Source organism: Heliangelus exortis, chromosome 19 (genome assembly GCF_036169615.1).
Source record: "Heliangelus exortis chromosome 19, bHelExo1.hap1, whole genome shotgun sequence".
Classification (NCBI taxonomy): domain Eukaryota; kingdom Metazoa; phylum Chordata; class Aves; order Apodiformes; family Trochilidae; genus Heliangelus; species Heliangelus exortis.
Window position 1 is genome coordinate 5653858 of NC_092440.1, and position 15096 is coordinate 5668953.

General features: G+C 46.4%; 1 long non-coding RNA gene across 2 annotated transcripts; it reads right to left on the reverse strand.

Moving 5' to 3' along the window:
• Positions 1–2428: 2428 nt before the first annotated feature.
• Positions 2429–14777, reverse strand: LOC139805041 (uncharacterized). Of its 2 annotated transcripts, none has more exons than XR_011729662.1 (3): positions 14693–14777; positions 7480–7822; positions 2429–4083 (listed from the first exon to the last, which is right to left on the reverse strand). It is a non-coding gene; the product is annotated as an uncharacterized lncRNA (long non-coding RNA). The 2 variants fall into 2 exon arrangements; XR_011729663.1 differs by lacking the exon at positions 14693–14777 and adding an exon at positions 13858–14249.
• Between the last annotated feature and the right edge of the window lie 319 nt (positions 14778–15096).

Sequence of the window (15096 nt, forward strand, 5' to 3'; positions counted from 1 at the left end):
ATACTTTCAGGTACCCCACATGAATAGGGTTCTCCAGAGGAGTTAACAGTGAATATTATTTTCCTAATCAATTTCCAACTAGGAATAGATTTTTTTTTTTATGTGCCTCACCCTCTTTCTTACATTTAGTTTGTCATAATTGCCTGAACTTACGCTGTCTTCAGTCTGTGCTGAGATCAATCCTGCATACTGGATGTGGAGCAGTGGCAGGATATGGCCCTAAAAACCAGCAGCTTGTGCTTCCTGCTGGGAAGTGGCTGTCCATGGCAGCCCTTTAGAGGCAGTCTACACCCTCCACTGCAGAGGAGTGAGTGCTGTGCTGACCAGCAGGTCTAGGAAAAAAAATTCTACTCTGTCTGGGGTTTCAGTAAATATGCTGTGAGCTACATAGTGGTATTAGGTCTAATCATAAGAGTTTTTCCCTCAAAGCTGTGGCTGGCTTTATGTTGATCACTTTAAAACAAATCTCACAGATATATTTAGTAGAAGAATGTGTAAAATCCCAAGCCCCACATGGTATTATGTAACCAATACAGTATTTAAGTGCCCCCTGTGTAAACTAACTGAAAAGCCTGCTGTTTGCCTTCTTTGCCTCTGTTGTGTATTGGTCAACTGAAGCTGTGAGTTCTGTTTGCTGTTCAGATTACTATTTTAAAAGGAAAGATCCATAAGATCATGTTATCCAGAAAGACTTAAACCCTACTCACTGGTCTTTGTGAGGGCCCTGGGGCTGGGTGAGAGCCCTCTCGTGGGCTGCCCAGGGGTTGGATTGCCAAGGGAGCTTGTGCCATTTGAAAGTGCACACACATCAAGGATACTGCCTGCAGAATGCACTTTGTCCCTTTATTTTGGCATGGGTGGTGAAGCCTTTTTTGGTGGCCTATGCAACCTCAGCCTGAGGGTTCAGCTGAGCTCAGCAGAGATGAAGATATTGTTAGTGTAGGGTCAAGGAGAGATGGTGGGAGCTAGTGGGCCAATTGCAATAAGTACCCACTGTTATACCTAGAGCTGATATCAGGTGGAAATGAGGTGGATTTCCTTTAGCTTTGAATCAAGAGGAGTTTGTAGGTTTCCCACTAATTTACTGTTATCGATCTGCCATCAGCTCCTTGCCCAGTTAAATCCTTTATTCAAGGTGCTGGATTTTAGAAGCACAGTGGTTTCCCATTATTGTTATAATCTTTTGCCAAAGAGAGATTCGCCCTTCTCAGTAATGCACCAAAGTGGAAGTAATCGCTCTTTTTTCTTCTTGCATTTGTCCTTTCCTGTTTCATTCACCGATTGAAAAATGGCTAAAGAGCAGCCTGCATTTCACCTCCCCTTTTCCCTGATTGACTCAGCAGCTCCTGGGACAGAGAGAGGAAAGGGGCCTCGAGGTCACAACCTTCACAATCTTCAAAGCCCCTGCCGCTTCCAGCAGCTGTCACAGCTCTCACTGACCATATCCCCAGAAGGTCAGCAAAAAAATAAACACTGGGGCCCGACAGGTCCCCTTCTCATGCAAACTGGCCATTTCCCTCCCCAGCTCCCATTCCATGCATAGCTTACACGTAGGAGACCCCCTTGGATTTGCACAGAGCTATGCAAGAGCAAAATGCCACAGAAAATAAAAGCAGAAGGGCTTCCTGGGCAGGCAGGGTGGGAAAAAGAAAAGCAGCTTCCTGAGCTCTCCATGCCCACCCACAGGCTGCTGCAGCCATTTTGTGTGCGCAAAGCCTGAAGGTGAAGCTGGGGAGGGGGCTGACTTCCCTGAGAGGGAGACTGCAAGGAAAGATTCAGCTCTTACGTTTGCTCCTACATGGGAGAGACGGAAGAAAGCGAGAATCCAAAAGAAATAGGAAATGAAACATAGACTGCAAATGCCTTTTCACCAGGATTAGATTGCCTCCCTCTCCTACAGCCAGCCCGCTTTCTGCACTCACCTTCCTCTGCAAAAAGTCATGATGAAGCAGAGACAGTGCCAGGGAGAAGCACAGGTTCAAAAGGGCAGAGTGGAAAGGTCCTTTGCTAAAGGAAATACCCCTCTCCAGCCCTCTTTTAGAGAAGTATCCATTTCACCATGGCCACTAATAATCAAAGGGCTGTTTCCTGGCCTTCCCAGCTCAGCTCCCAGATGTAGTGTTGTTCTCATCTCCATTATAGCAAACCCTTCCCCTCCTGCCCTGCACGCTCGCTTCCCTGCCCACGCTCCCCCATTGCTGGACCCACACTAGGGCATGCCTGGAGCCCGTTTTTCAGGCTCCACAGGGTAGGGTGACTCTCATTCTCCTATTTGCATTTCCAACCTCTTCCCACAGAGACCGCAGGGGTGATCTGTTGGACAAAAACCCGTCGAGGGGATTTTTATCAGCGTGCGGCTGCTGGGGAGGCGGGAGGGGCTGGTGATCTGCAAGAAAACCCACCGGGAAGGAAAGGCAGGGACAGGGGACGTGGGAAGCACTTTTATTTATTTGGCGTGGGCCGGGTACAGCGGAGGGGCGTCCCGGCGTCCCGCCCCAGGCTCCGCGGCCGGCCAGGGGGAGCGGGGCCGGGGGCAGGGCCGTGCGTGGAGCCGCTCACCTTGCCCGGTCCCGGCGCGCTCACTCTTCGCCGCTGCGTGTTTAAACAAAGAAAGTTGCACAATCAAAGCCGCCCCAACCCGTTAAGGTGGCTCTCGGGGGGCGGCGGGACGTCCCGTCCCCGCACGCTGTCACACCGGCTCGTCCCCGGCTCTCGCCGCTCCCCGGCGCACTGACGCCCTTTCATTATTGCACTGCTCGCTGCGACCGTGACAGTAGTGCAACAGGGAAAGAGGGGCAGCTCGCCCGGTGGTCCCAGCGCTGGCCCAGAAGCCGCGGCCGCCCCTCAGCCTCCAGCCCGTCCGCCGGGGCACAGAGGGAGAGCTGGGGGGGAGGGAGGGGGCAGTTCCTCGCTTTGTCCCCGAGCTGGCCGCATTTCCCCGGAATGATGCTTGGAGAGGGGGTTAAATCGAGGGCAACGGCAGGGTCAGCCGTACAACGGGAGAGGCAGCGGGCACGGCCCCGTTGCAGTGCTCCGGGCCCTCCCCTGGCTGCCGCGGGGAAAAGCGCCGCATCGGCTCCGCGCTGCCCGGGGACCGGCTCGGAAAGCCCCGCGGCAGCGGCTGCTCCGCCGCGCCCTGATCCGGCCCCCAGTCCCCTCCCACCATCCCTTTCCCTGGGCCCCTGAGGTCCCGAAAGGGACCGCGGGGACCACCTGAAATGGAAGGCAAGGCCACCCACTCGGCCATCCCGGCTGCTGTCAGCCCCCAGCTGATCCCTCACAAAGCAGAGAGCGGATTTAACACCCCTATTCCTGCTCTGTTCCCACGTACCTCAGTGATGAGCTCTCGGGAAGGGCCGGCGGCAGTTGCCGGCCCCGCTGGAGCAGCCCTCGGCCGCAGGGCTCGGCCCGGTGCAGAGCCCGGAGCTGTAGCCGGCGGGCCGCGCTTGCCAGGCAGGGGCACCAGCTTTGTTTCGAGGAGGTTATTAGGATTAGAGCCTCGGCCTCTTTGTGCGATGCTCGGCTTCGCACCGCACCGGTTTTGGGGCTGGGATAAGGCATAGAAGCAGCAAGTGTGGATATGTTATCTCCTCCCATTCCTTGGTGGGTGTTTACATCATTATGTAAAATAGGCACCCTCCAAACGTCTCTTCAAACTATTTTAAAATGGAGCCATGATGGGTTTCTCTGGTTTCAATCACTGCTTGTTCATTTTAAACGTGAGGCCGTTTTGAATCCCGTGTGATAGTATCAAAAATATGCCCATTACTCAACCTGAGTCACCACAATAGCACGACTATTTGTCACAAATAATATCTCTGTGCAATTACTTGCCTATCTAGCAATGCTCGGCATTTCACAACTTTTCCCTGAACTCGATGGGCACATAGGATTATTTTTTCCTGCTGTGGTTTTCTTCTCTCCATGAAGAATAACCCTCAAAAGAAAAGACCCTATAAGCAATATTGCACTACTACCCTGATCACAAAAGCAGAGGCAATATTGATAGGGTCTCATCCTTAAGGTTAGGAAGCTGGATAATATGTCTTGCAGCAGGTGACTGTAGGGAGCTTCATTCCATGCCTGCAAATGGGGAAGGGGTAAAAAGTTAGAAAGCAGTGCACTGCCCTATGGATCATAGCACAGTGTCCTCCGGCAGGGTGGGGATGCAGGAATGCTGTAAACCTCTGACCCCATAGAATCTGTGCATAGGTACTACCCTATTCTCCCAGGACTCAGGGGTGGATTTTATTCAGGTTTCTGTATCTCTTTCCCCAGTTCTCACATTTTCCTTCAGTGTGAATTTCTCTCCTTCTTAATAACTTTAGGCAATTAGCTGCATAGCTGTTTGAGACTAGGCAGTGCTATTTATTTGATTAACTGATAGTTGTATTTTGAACCTCTTAGTAACAGGCATCAAGTGCTCAAAGAACTTCCTTTCTGGGGCCATCCTACTTGGAGAGCCCAGTGTTTTAAAATATCCCTCCCTGCACTGGAAATCACAGGATTAAGTACACACCAAATATTAGAAAGCAAAACAGGATCTCTAGGGCTGGCTTTCCAGAACTGACTTCACATTAATGCACACAGATTAAACAAGTGTTGGGAAATGCACAAGTGTTTTGCCCTAGCTAATTTTGTTTGGCTTTTTCTTCTCTTGCCCCTCCACACCTTTTCTCTCCTAGGCTGCAATATACATTCTTCAGCTGCAGCTGGCTTAATGTGGAACACACCAACAGCCACAGAAATTATTCCCAGGGAGGGGCCAAGACACCTCCAGCTTCAGGGCTGCTTTGCTAGCTAGACTCTTCCTTTCCAGTCTGGCTCCCAGTTAACCTGTCCCAGTGCATTTGTTGTGTAGGAACACTTCAGAGTCAAGAGTAAGGTAACTTCGTTCCCAGGCCATCCCAAACCAGGTCATGATTTTGACACTTTAAGCTTCTCTTTCCTCAGCCTGCTTTCCAGTGGATTAAATAGGACTGTAATGGAGAGACAATCCCCTAATTCATGGATTCCTGGATAATTTATGCATGCCACATTGATCTGGTCTTTGCCATTAGAGATCCCTGGCTTTTGGCACGCTGGTGTGAGGCAGCCCTGCATCCCCTTTGATGTTGCCTGACTTGCACAAAGCAGCAGAAAACCAAGGAGTGCCAAGGAAAAGGGGGAAGCTCCATTAATTGTTTGTTTTTCTAATGGACTGATAAACAAAATCTCCTATCTGCCCCAACTCCTCCCTCTCCCCATCCTTTGTGATGCTTGTTGGAAGCAAACAGGGATCCTTTTTTCCACATTATTTATTTGTATTAACCTTTGCTCACACTAATTAAAAGGCCATGTTCACTGAGACTGCTGTAAGCAGCTCAGAATGAGTTTTATCAAACTTCTGTATTCTCATTACCTTGGCAAAACCTCAGCTTTAATTCTGCCACTCGGCTTCTCAACAATCCCTGCAGCCCAGACATCCAGTTGGACTGAGAACATAAAAAACTGATGCAACTAGGCTCAAGCCTTACCTTTCCATCTATTCCCATCCAGTCTTTATTTTGTTTATTGTTTACCTTGTCTTTTCCACTCTTCAGTCTCGATGTTATCTCAAACAAGACTTACACTTAACATACAATTTAATTTCTCCAAGGCTGCAAGGGAGAAACCCACTGGCAAGTTTACAGTGGAAACATCCAATCTGCATGTCAAGTGACAGGACTAATCAGTAGCAAGGGGAGAACAATTTGGCAATTTCCACACAACTTAAGGATTTCGGTAGTAGCAGAAGCTACAACTGGCAGGAGAGGGTAAGGGATGTAATCAGAAACCTCAGCCACAAGTTAAGTTCCAAGCAAAGCCAGTCTCATCTTTGTTTCTAGATCAGTGTTGAGTCTCTAGATGTCTCAAAAATTTCCTTATCTCTAAGTGGTGTATTGGCACAGTATGCCCCATGCCTTCCCTTTTTTTTTTTTTTTTAAATATACATATGTATATATATAAGAAAAATAAGGACTGAATCAATCTCCAACAACATTCCCTGAGTTGGCAAACAGTATGCAAAGTCTGGGTTGCTCTATGTCCTATAGCAGGGAGACTCTGGAATGTATATGGGGGTTATTTTAAAATAAACGTTTAAACACGAGATTATGAAATGCATGCTATTTATACACCAGAAGGCTCAGCATCTCTAGATATGTTTAGAAACCTCTCTTGTCTTTAATCACAGTTATAGAAACTAAATTGAAATGTCACCCTGTCTAGTATGGAAATAACATTTTATATGTTGCTCAATAATGGAAGCTTTTTTTTTTTTTTTTTTTCCTCTTGGCAGTATGTGTGTGGGAATCTCTTCCTGCAGTGGAGTATTGCTATATGTTTAAGCCCCCCTTTTCTGATGTTAGCAGACAAATCAACTGAAGTGTCCTTATAATGAATCTTTGTGATAAATAAAGTAGTGAACTAACTCTCTGAAGCTCAGAGGCCTCTGCTCCTTGTGAGATCAGACCTGGTTCAGTTTAGGGAGCCATTTCCATTTCCCTTTGTTGCTGTTTGTTTCTCTTGTGGTTAAAGGTGCTACTTAGGGCAAGCTTTTTTCTTTTTTTTTTTTTTTTTTTTTAATTTTCATCTCAGTTGCAACCTCACAAAGCATAGCAGGGCAACAAAGCTTCAGCCCAGCCTTGTTTCCCTGGTCACAGCCATTTCGCTAGCCCGAGGAAAGGAGACCATTATAAAGCCATCTTGCAATTAAATACATTATATAGTCTACGATACATTTTCTGCAGGACAATTGAGACTATTGCAAAGCCAAGAGCGAACACTTCGGAAACAGCTATAGACTGAGAGTTGATTTAAAGTTTTCCATGCTATTTAATAATTTTATCATTATTTTAAAACTGGGAAGTGTTGCCTTTCTAATTCTCTCTCTCTTTTTTTAAGAGAGAGAGAAAATTCTTAGCATTCCAGTCTTGGCTCCTTAAGTCTATCTAGCAAGTCTGTACAAATCCATTCAGAGAAAAAGGGGATTCTTACTTCCATGCAAGAGTCAACCTGTCCAGGTGTGAGACTCCAGAGAGTAAGGGTTGATAATCCTCTATGAAAGCACCACCTTCCCGAACACACACCACCCACCGAGCCTGGGGATTCTGTCACTCGCAGCCACTTATCAATACCTTCCCCTTCTCCTGAAATCAGGAGTGATTACACTCCAGAACATCCTGCCATTTGATTCTTGCTTATAATATTTAGTTTGTGGGTTTCAATAACCCTTTTCTCAGCAGCAACATTTCCTCGGCTGGCAGAAGCCAGATCTGCGTCAGTGAGCTCCATTAAAAGGAATGACAGAGCTCCTTAAACAGCCTAGACTTTGTAACCCCACAATACGGCTTTTCTGTATGGTGTTTACCAGCGCTCTGCTGTCTGATGGAAAAAAAAAAAAAAAAAAAAGACTTGTGGTACTAAACGCGGGAGCAAAATATGGCTAAATCCGATCACCTTGGAAGTGCGGATCCCGCTTCTGGCCCTGCGTGTACAGCCGGGCGAGTGAAAGGTCTTGTAGTTGGCTTGGCTGGAGAAGAAGCACGTGTGGGGCTGATCTTGGGGTCCCTCAAGTAACTTCTTCCCCATAGCAGGGACAGACTCCCCCCAGCTGCCCACAACCTGCCCACCCCGGGCCCGCAGGGGCTGGGGGGCAGCCGGGCCAGGGGCACGGCCAGAGGGGAAGCGGCACCTCCTGCCCCCTCCGGCCGCCTCCCTTCCCAAACCACCCAGGAGCGGCGAGAGCAGGAGCGACCTTAACACAGATCCAGCACTCAATGCAATGACTCAAAAAGTCCCCCTGAAAAAAAAAAAAAAAAAAAAAAAAAAAAAATCCCTCTGAAAACTTAAACCATCTGATTTCACTTTCCGCTCCAATTGGTTGTGTAGCGAGGGCGCAGGTCTGGCCTCCTCCACCACACTAATACCCTATGTGTGCTGCCTCCACAGAGGAGGGGTTCTTTTAACAAGTTTATGCAACAACAGGATGGAGGCTCTGCCGGAGCCCTTCCCCCCGCAGCCCGACCTGATTCCCCGCATTCCTCCCGCGCCCTCCCCCTCCGACCCAACTGGAGACAAACTCTGGCATCTCCACACACATGCAAATGGTTTCCCTTGCACAAATACAGACTCCTGAAGGGGCCTTTGCTTCCGAATCCCCCCTCCTTTTTTTTTTTTTTTTTTTTTTCTTTCTTTCTTTTTTTTTTTTTTTTTTCTTCCAGTGCATTTTTTTTCCCCCTCACTGTTACATTCCTCAGCCAGGCAGGGTTAAAAAAAAAGAAGAGTAGGGAGGGTTTGGAATGTGTAACCTCCATCCCAGGCCCAAATCTGCAGGGAACCCCGTCCTTGCCCCCTGCACCCTTAGGGCTCTGCCTTCCAGAGTGCTGATGCTCAGTGAAGGGTCTTCTGTGGGCTCCATTCACCCCAGCAGGAGCCAGGAGGCTTCAGGAGGTGTCCCCACACCCCTCGTGAATGAGATCCAATCCATACGATCCTTGACACCCCACAGGCCTTTCCCTGTATCACCCGCCTCAAATCCCCCCCACACCCAGGAGAGGTTTTCAAGTGTAGCAACCATATTATTTTTAAAGCCATAACTTTATAGAGGATAACAAGCATGCAGCTATTCCCCCCGCAATTTCTCCACCTCCAGACAAGGCAGGCTCACACATCTGAGAGGCCATCTTACAACCTGGCATCAGACCCACCAAGGCTTTCACTGGCACTTATTTCCACACTCTGAAGAGCTCCACAAGCACATGCACACTGAGAAAAGTGCTGCTCTGATCCAAAGTGGCTTCCAGCTCCTTGCTGGTCCACTCTTCTTCCCATCCTCCTTGGCCAGGAGCAGCAAAGGGCCCCTTCTACTCTGGCTGCTCTTGTGATCCTATTGATGGCAGGGGGGGGAAGACACCCCCCCGGCAGAGCCCTTACAGATTTCACTCTCTCCTACTTCTTAATTAATCAAAAATCAGAAGGACGGGAAAGTGCCAAAGCTAAGCAGGCCTCCCCGTTCCTTAACCCACATAAAAATGGCAACCGTGCTACAATGCTGAGAGATGGATGAAAAGAAAAGCTCTAGAGAAGGGGAGCCATGCCGGCTCAGGTTACCTCCAGTGAGGCCTGTGAGCTGCACCGCATCCACCCCCAGCACCCTGCCTGCCGAGCAGACATGGAGGCTCAGCCTTCTCTGGGTGTGAAAGGGAGACAGGCTTCTGCGCCTCAACAGAAACAGAGGGACTTAAAAGGTGTCTTTTGTTTGCTCCCTGGTTCATTGAAGAACTGGAGTGCTTGACTGAGGATTCGGCAACCCTTCTTCCCTCTAAAAATGGGACACACACATCCCCTCAGGATGTGGTCCTCCATTTTCTGCCTCCCCATGGTTTGCTCTCTAGCACACCCCAGCCTGGCTTGGGATGTGCAGTGAAATCTGAAAACGCTCCTTTACCTAGATTTGATTTCCAATATGACTGTTCTCCCCACCCCCACCCTTTGCTCCCAAGGTAACAGCTCAAGGCTTCGGAAAAAAAAAAAAAAAAAAAAAAAAAAAGAGGGAGGAAGGTCCCATCCCCCATCCCTCCAAACCCCTTTCTTAGCAGCTGCAAGCGAAAATACCACATCTGCCTCCAACTATACGGCGAGTGACAGTCACCAACATATTGTTATTTAAAGATCAATTCCGAATGCAATATTCCTGTTCCTAGGCCTTACATCATCCTTGTGTCTCTCAGACTCGCTCCACGTTGCTGTTGGGAAGTACAGGGCAAGATTGCCTTTCAAAATCTATTGATTACTATTTAGGTCCCTTCTACTCTTTTTTCGTTCTTTCTTTTTTCTTAATTAAAATGAAGGTATTAATATTGCTTTAATTTTAACAGTAATTCCTCTAAAAGTTAGATACAATAGAACTTGAAAAATACATCAGTAGGAAGCAAGAATTAAATTGCCTGTGAATACATGTATATATAATAAAGTCACTGTATTCTATACATAACAATAACATCCTTGGGTTCATAAAACTCTAATTTTCAAAGCAGTACTAAGAAAAAAATTCAAACCTGGTCATGATATTTTAAAATATGCTCAGTTTGAGGTAGTGGTTGCTCTAAAGGAGGACAAGAGGGCTTTAAAATGTGAATAGGCCAGCTTTTTATTTTACAACTTGGACACACAAACCCACGCTAGTGGCAGAAAGGGCAATCCATTTTGTACACTGAAGCAGTCAAAACGGGGAACAAAACCCAAGGAATTTCCATACACAACACTCAGTCTAAACACAAAACAAACAAACAAACACAGGGGTAGGGATTTTTTTTTTTTTTAAGGCAATTTCTTCATGATCTCGAGATTTTAACGCTTGCTTGAGCCCTTGCAGTAGGTGGGGGGGAGGGAGGGGAAGAAATCAGAGTAGGGGGCTGGTTCCCTACTAAAATGCATCAAATAACTACAGAATCCCATCATGTCAGGGGCTGGGTGTGCAACAGTAACTGGTCATAAAGGATGTATTAGGACTGGAACCAAATGCTTTGACAATATTATTGCACTGCTTTATTTGTGCAGACAGTAGTGCAACATTGTCAGAGCCAGCGATACCAGCAGCCACTGTCACGTTCTGCACAGCTGTCCCTGCATCCTTTTGTAAGGGACTGTTACATTACAGTGTTAACCACAATAACGTTTTTATGTTTAGCCCCAATAAAACTCTGCATGACAAAGTTTATTTGCGATCGTAATTAGACAAGGTTAAAAAAAAAAAACAAAAAAACAAAAAAACAAAAACACCAAAACCAAAACAAACACAACAAAAAGTTAGTTGGAAAAAAAATAATGACAGGGAGAAAAAGAGAGAGCAAGAAAGAGTAAGACCACTGTTAGTATGGCTTGTTAAACAAACCATTCAAGTCTTTTGCTACATGCCCAATATAACTAGGCACGGTACATTAGGAAGGTTTTTTACAATCAAATATTTTGCTGCATTAGTGGAGAATAAAAGAACAAGGGACATAATTGAGCATCCCCAAACATACTTGTTTCCATAAAACCCAAAATTGGTCAGTCAATGAATCTAAACTACACAATTTAAATCAAGAACATAAAGTGCTAGCCCTTTCCTGTGCCTTCAGAACTTTTCTTAATTGTGCTGTGTATTCTGTGGTGTGTGTGTGTGTTTAAGAGAGGTACAAAATGGTATAGAAATACAGTGCTTTGGTTTGCTATGGAGATGTTACAGAATTATGAGCCATGGGAACAAAAATACCTAGTGTCTGTGCTCCAATCTTGCCCCTCTCTGTGTGTCACCACTCAAAAAAAATCACAGTATAAACACCACAGATTCTTAGAAACAAATCAACATTAAATCCCTATAGGCATTCATAGGGACCATCTTAAATGCACAGGGGAAAGTTTCTGTAAGGGGAAAAACTACACAGAAATAACTATAAAATTTCATTGTAGATATTGTATGGAAGTGTGTGTAGAAATCATGATTTACTCAAAAGTTATTGGTAAACAGAGCAGGTAATGTGATTCCTTAAATCCTCCCAGAAATGTTTGGGGCTTATATTTAAATAGGATGTGTTGAAATTATTCCAGCCCATTTCCATAGAAAGACATATAAAAAGATATAACCCAGAATCTCTCTCCTTATTTAAAACCACTCCCACATGTATAAAACCTTATTTCACACACGTGCATAAATACACTGGAGGAGGCATCTATTTTAGGGTTGTTTGCCCACTCTGAAGAGGGTGGGCTGCTAAAGGGGGTCATGTTTCTGCCAGCCAATGCCCTTTTAATATTGCACTGCTCATCATAATTGCCAGTAGTACAACAGAAAAAGGGCTCTGGACAACAGCATACTTCAGAGACTTTCCAAATAAATGATAAATCAGTTAGAAACTTCTCCAAGTGATGGCCTTCTGTGCATGATTTACTCTAAAAGAGATTTGTTACATTCAAAAAAAGGAGTGTCTTCAACAACCACATTGACTCAATGACATCCTTTAAAATTAGATTTTAGCATTTCACAGCTGCATCTTGAGTTAACTTCAGCAAAAATTTAGATAAGCTTCTTTTGGGGACATTTTTTTCCCTTCTCCTTCTTAATGGTAACTGTATTGCGTTGGAGTATGTGAAATCAAAGACCAGAATTGAGATTGTCCTCCTTGCATTTCAGCACCTTGGTATTTTACAACAGTAGGTGTAATGAATTAGATTAAACTTTATGATAAAGACACACTGGAGGAGAAGTTCATATCCTTTCTATTGCTTTCATCTAAATCATCTGCTAAAATATTTGGTGTTTATTACATACATGCTTGCCAGTAGCTTGAATTATTTTTATTTATTTTTAATTGCTAAGGAAATCTTGTTATTTTACACATGCCATCTAAGCAAGTATTCAAAACAACTGCCATTCAGGAGTGAGAGACCTTTAAAAATCATCTACTTGCATCATGAAAACATTACTGTTGTAATTTTGTCCTTTTTCAAGAATATATGGGTAGTAAGGAGAAAACATCAGTTAATCATTACAAATCAGACATTCCAAATAATTTTAGTAATAAGTAACATTTAAAGTCAACTTGTTAGTCTTTAGGTTCCATACTGTTTACCATCTGTTTCTTTAAACTATTTCAAACTTAAACCTGGAAAATTTAACTACTTATTAATTAAGAATCAGTCGAGACGTGATACAATACTTTGATTTCAGAAATGCAAAGAAATTCTATGCAAAGAAATTCAAACTTGAAAACAACTTTACATAAAATGCATAGACAATTAAGAATCGTAGCAAATGCTAAAATGAATTAAACTGATTCAAGTCTGGGGGAGTTTGGGCTGAATACAAAAATACACTAAATGAATTCTAGCTGTCAATTTTTCAGAGCAGTATTAACAAAAAGCCAATTGATTTGGGAATGCCCCAACCCAATTAGAACCTTAAACTCTATCATTCTTATTTTCTGATTTAATAATTTTTCCTCCTCTTTTTTGTACAATAATTTATCCCTAATCCAGTACCAGAAACCTAGGCTAGTTTGGAAATGTTTTAAAAGAAAAAAAAAAAAAAAAAAAAAAAAAGGAAAAAAAAAAAAAAAAAAAGGAAAAAAAAAAGAGAGCGAGAAAGAGAGAAGGAAGTAAAGAAAAAAAGAAAACTAGAAGAACGATGGTGCTTTTGACTTTAGGAAGCTGGTTTGTTTTTTTTTTTTTTTTTTTTTTAATTCCAGAGCTCCAGGTTTGTGTTCGAGGGTACGAGGTTTCCTCACACAACTCAAAGACCACACACTGGAGGGAAACGGAGCGGAATTGGGGCAAAGTGCAAGAATGCCAAAGAAACACTTTGGGCTGCGCACCCTGGTTTATTGCAAAAACTCTGGACTATTTAAGCAAAGCATTAGTTTTACGAGATTTAAATATTAAGCCAATATAAATACTAGCCGGAGATAGCATGTGACTTATTGCCTCGCTCTTTGTGGGGGTTTTAAGCAACAAAAAAGAGAGGGGTACTGGGACAGGATCTCCAGGCAAAAAAAAAAAAAAAAAAAAAAAAAAATATTCTACACGGTACCTAAAGAGACAGGAGGTTTTCTACATTTAGAACGGGGAATAGTATTTTCCAAGGGGAGATGTGTGGCACAATGCGAGCGGGCAGCGCACTCAGACCCTCCCGTGAAACACAATCCTCGGCGCGGGCTGGGGTTGGGGAGGGAGCGGGCTCGGCTTTGGCGAACAGGATTTGATTCGTGGGATCACACTCAATTTCTCGGAAGTATTTGCATAGATGAAATGTTTGAGAGAGGAGGGGAAAAAAAACCCAATAATAAATTAGCTCACCACTATCTAGAGATTTTCAGCCAAGTCTGCCAGCCACCGTCTCTCCCAACACTTCTCCAGCACTTCGCGCACGGGCACTGCGCACCCGCACCCGTCCCCGCGTCTCCCCGCGTTCGGGCTGACACCGGCATCTCTCTGCCACTCGCAACTTTTATTCCCAGCCCCGCTGCCGTCCCAGACGGCTGCGGCCGCCGCCTCCTCCCAACACCGCGTATCGATCGCACTCCAGAAAGCAAAACCGACCCGCCAGAACTTCACTGGGGAAACCGCTACAGTTCGGAAAGGGGAGGAAAGCTGCGGCTCCCGCACCCGCCCGCTCCGCAGGGAAACCTCTCCGGGAAGAGCCCGGCCGACAGCGCGGGGAGCTCCGCACGGGGTGGGGGTGGGGGTGGGGGCGAGGGGCACCGCCGGCAGCCGCCCCCCCACCCCCCCCCTCCCTCTCTCCCTCCTTCATCCCCCCCTTGCCCGCCCCCCCTCCGGGCGGGGGGCTCCCCTTGGCCGCTCGCCCCGCGGGCCATTGTCAGAGCGCGGCGCGCCCCGCCGCCCCCCCCGATCCCGCAGCTCCCGCCATTTCCGCCCGGGCAGGCGGATGCGGCCCCCGGGCAGGCGGCAGGGCCGGCGGGCCCCGCTCGCTGCTCGGTACCTGGCGGCGGGAGGGACGGATCCCCGCGCCGCGGGGGGGAAAGTTGCCAAAAGAGGCGCAAAAGAGGCGACGGGAGCGGCGCGGCTCTGCTCCCCCCTCCCCAGGCTGCCTCCCGCCGCCCCGCGCCGCCGGCAGCCGCCTCGGCGTGGCTGCCGGATGGATCAAAACGTGGGGAAATCCTCCCGTACCAACCTCATGGCCTCCCCGCTCCAGCCTCCATCTTTGACTAGTTGACATTCAGCTCCTGCCTGACCAACTCCTCATTACCATACCTCCCCCGCCATTGGCTCGCCCCTGCGCTAGTCTTTGCCACCGCCTGCCCCATTGGCTCTCGGGGTGGATATTTAAAAATATTATCCCCTCGCTTATTGGTTCTCGGGTGCCTACGTCACGGCACGCTCTTTATTTTAACAATGAATGCACAAACACATTCTTCCATTCACAAATTTTTTTTTTTTTTTTTTTTTTTTTTCTTCAGTAGTTTGCCCGCCTTTTCTCCAACTACATTTTCATTGATTTTTTTGTTTCAACTGAGGGGGTCCCGGTTGTAAACAGATAAATCAAAGGCGAACAGAGGGGGGACCTGAGCAAATATT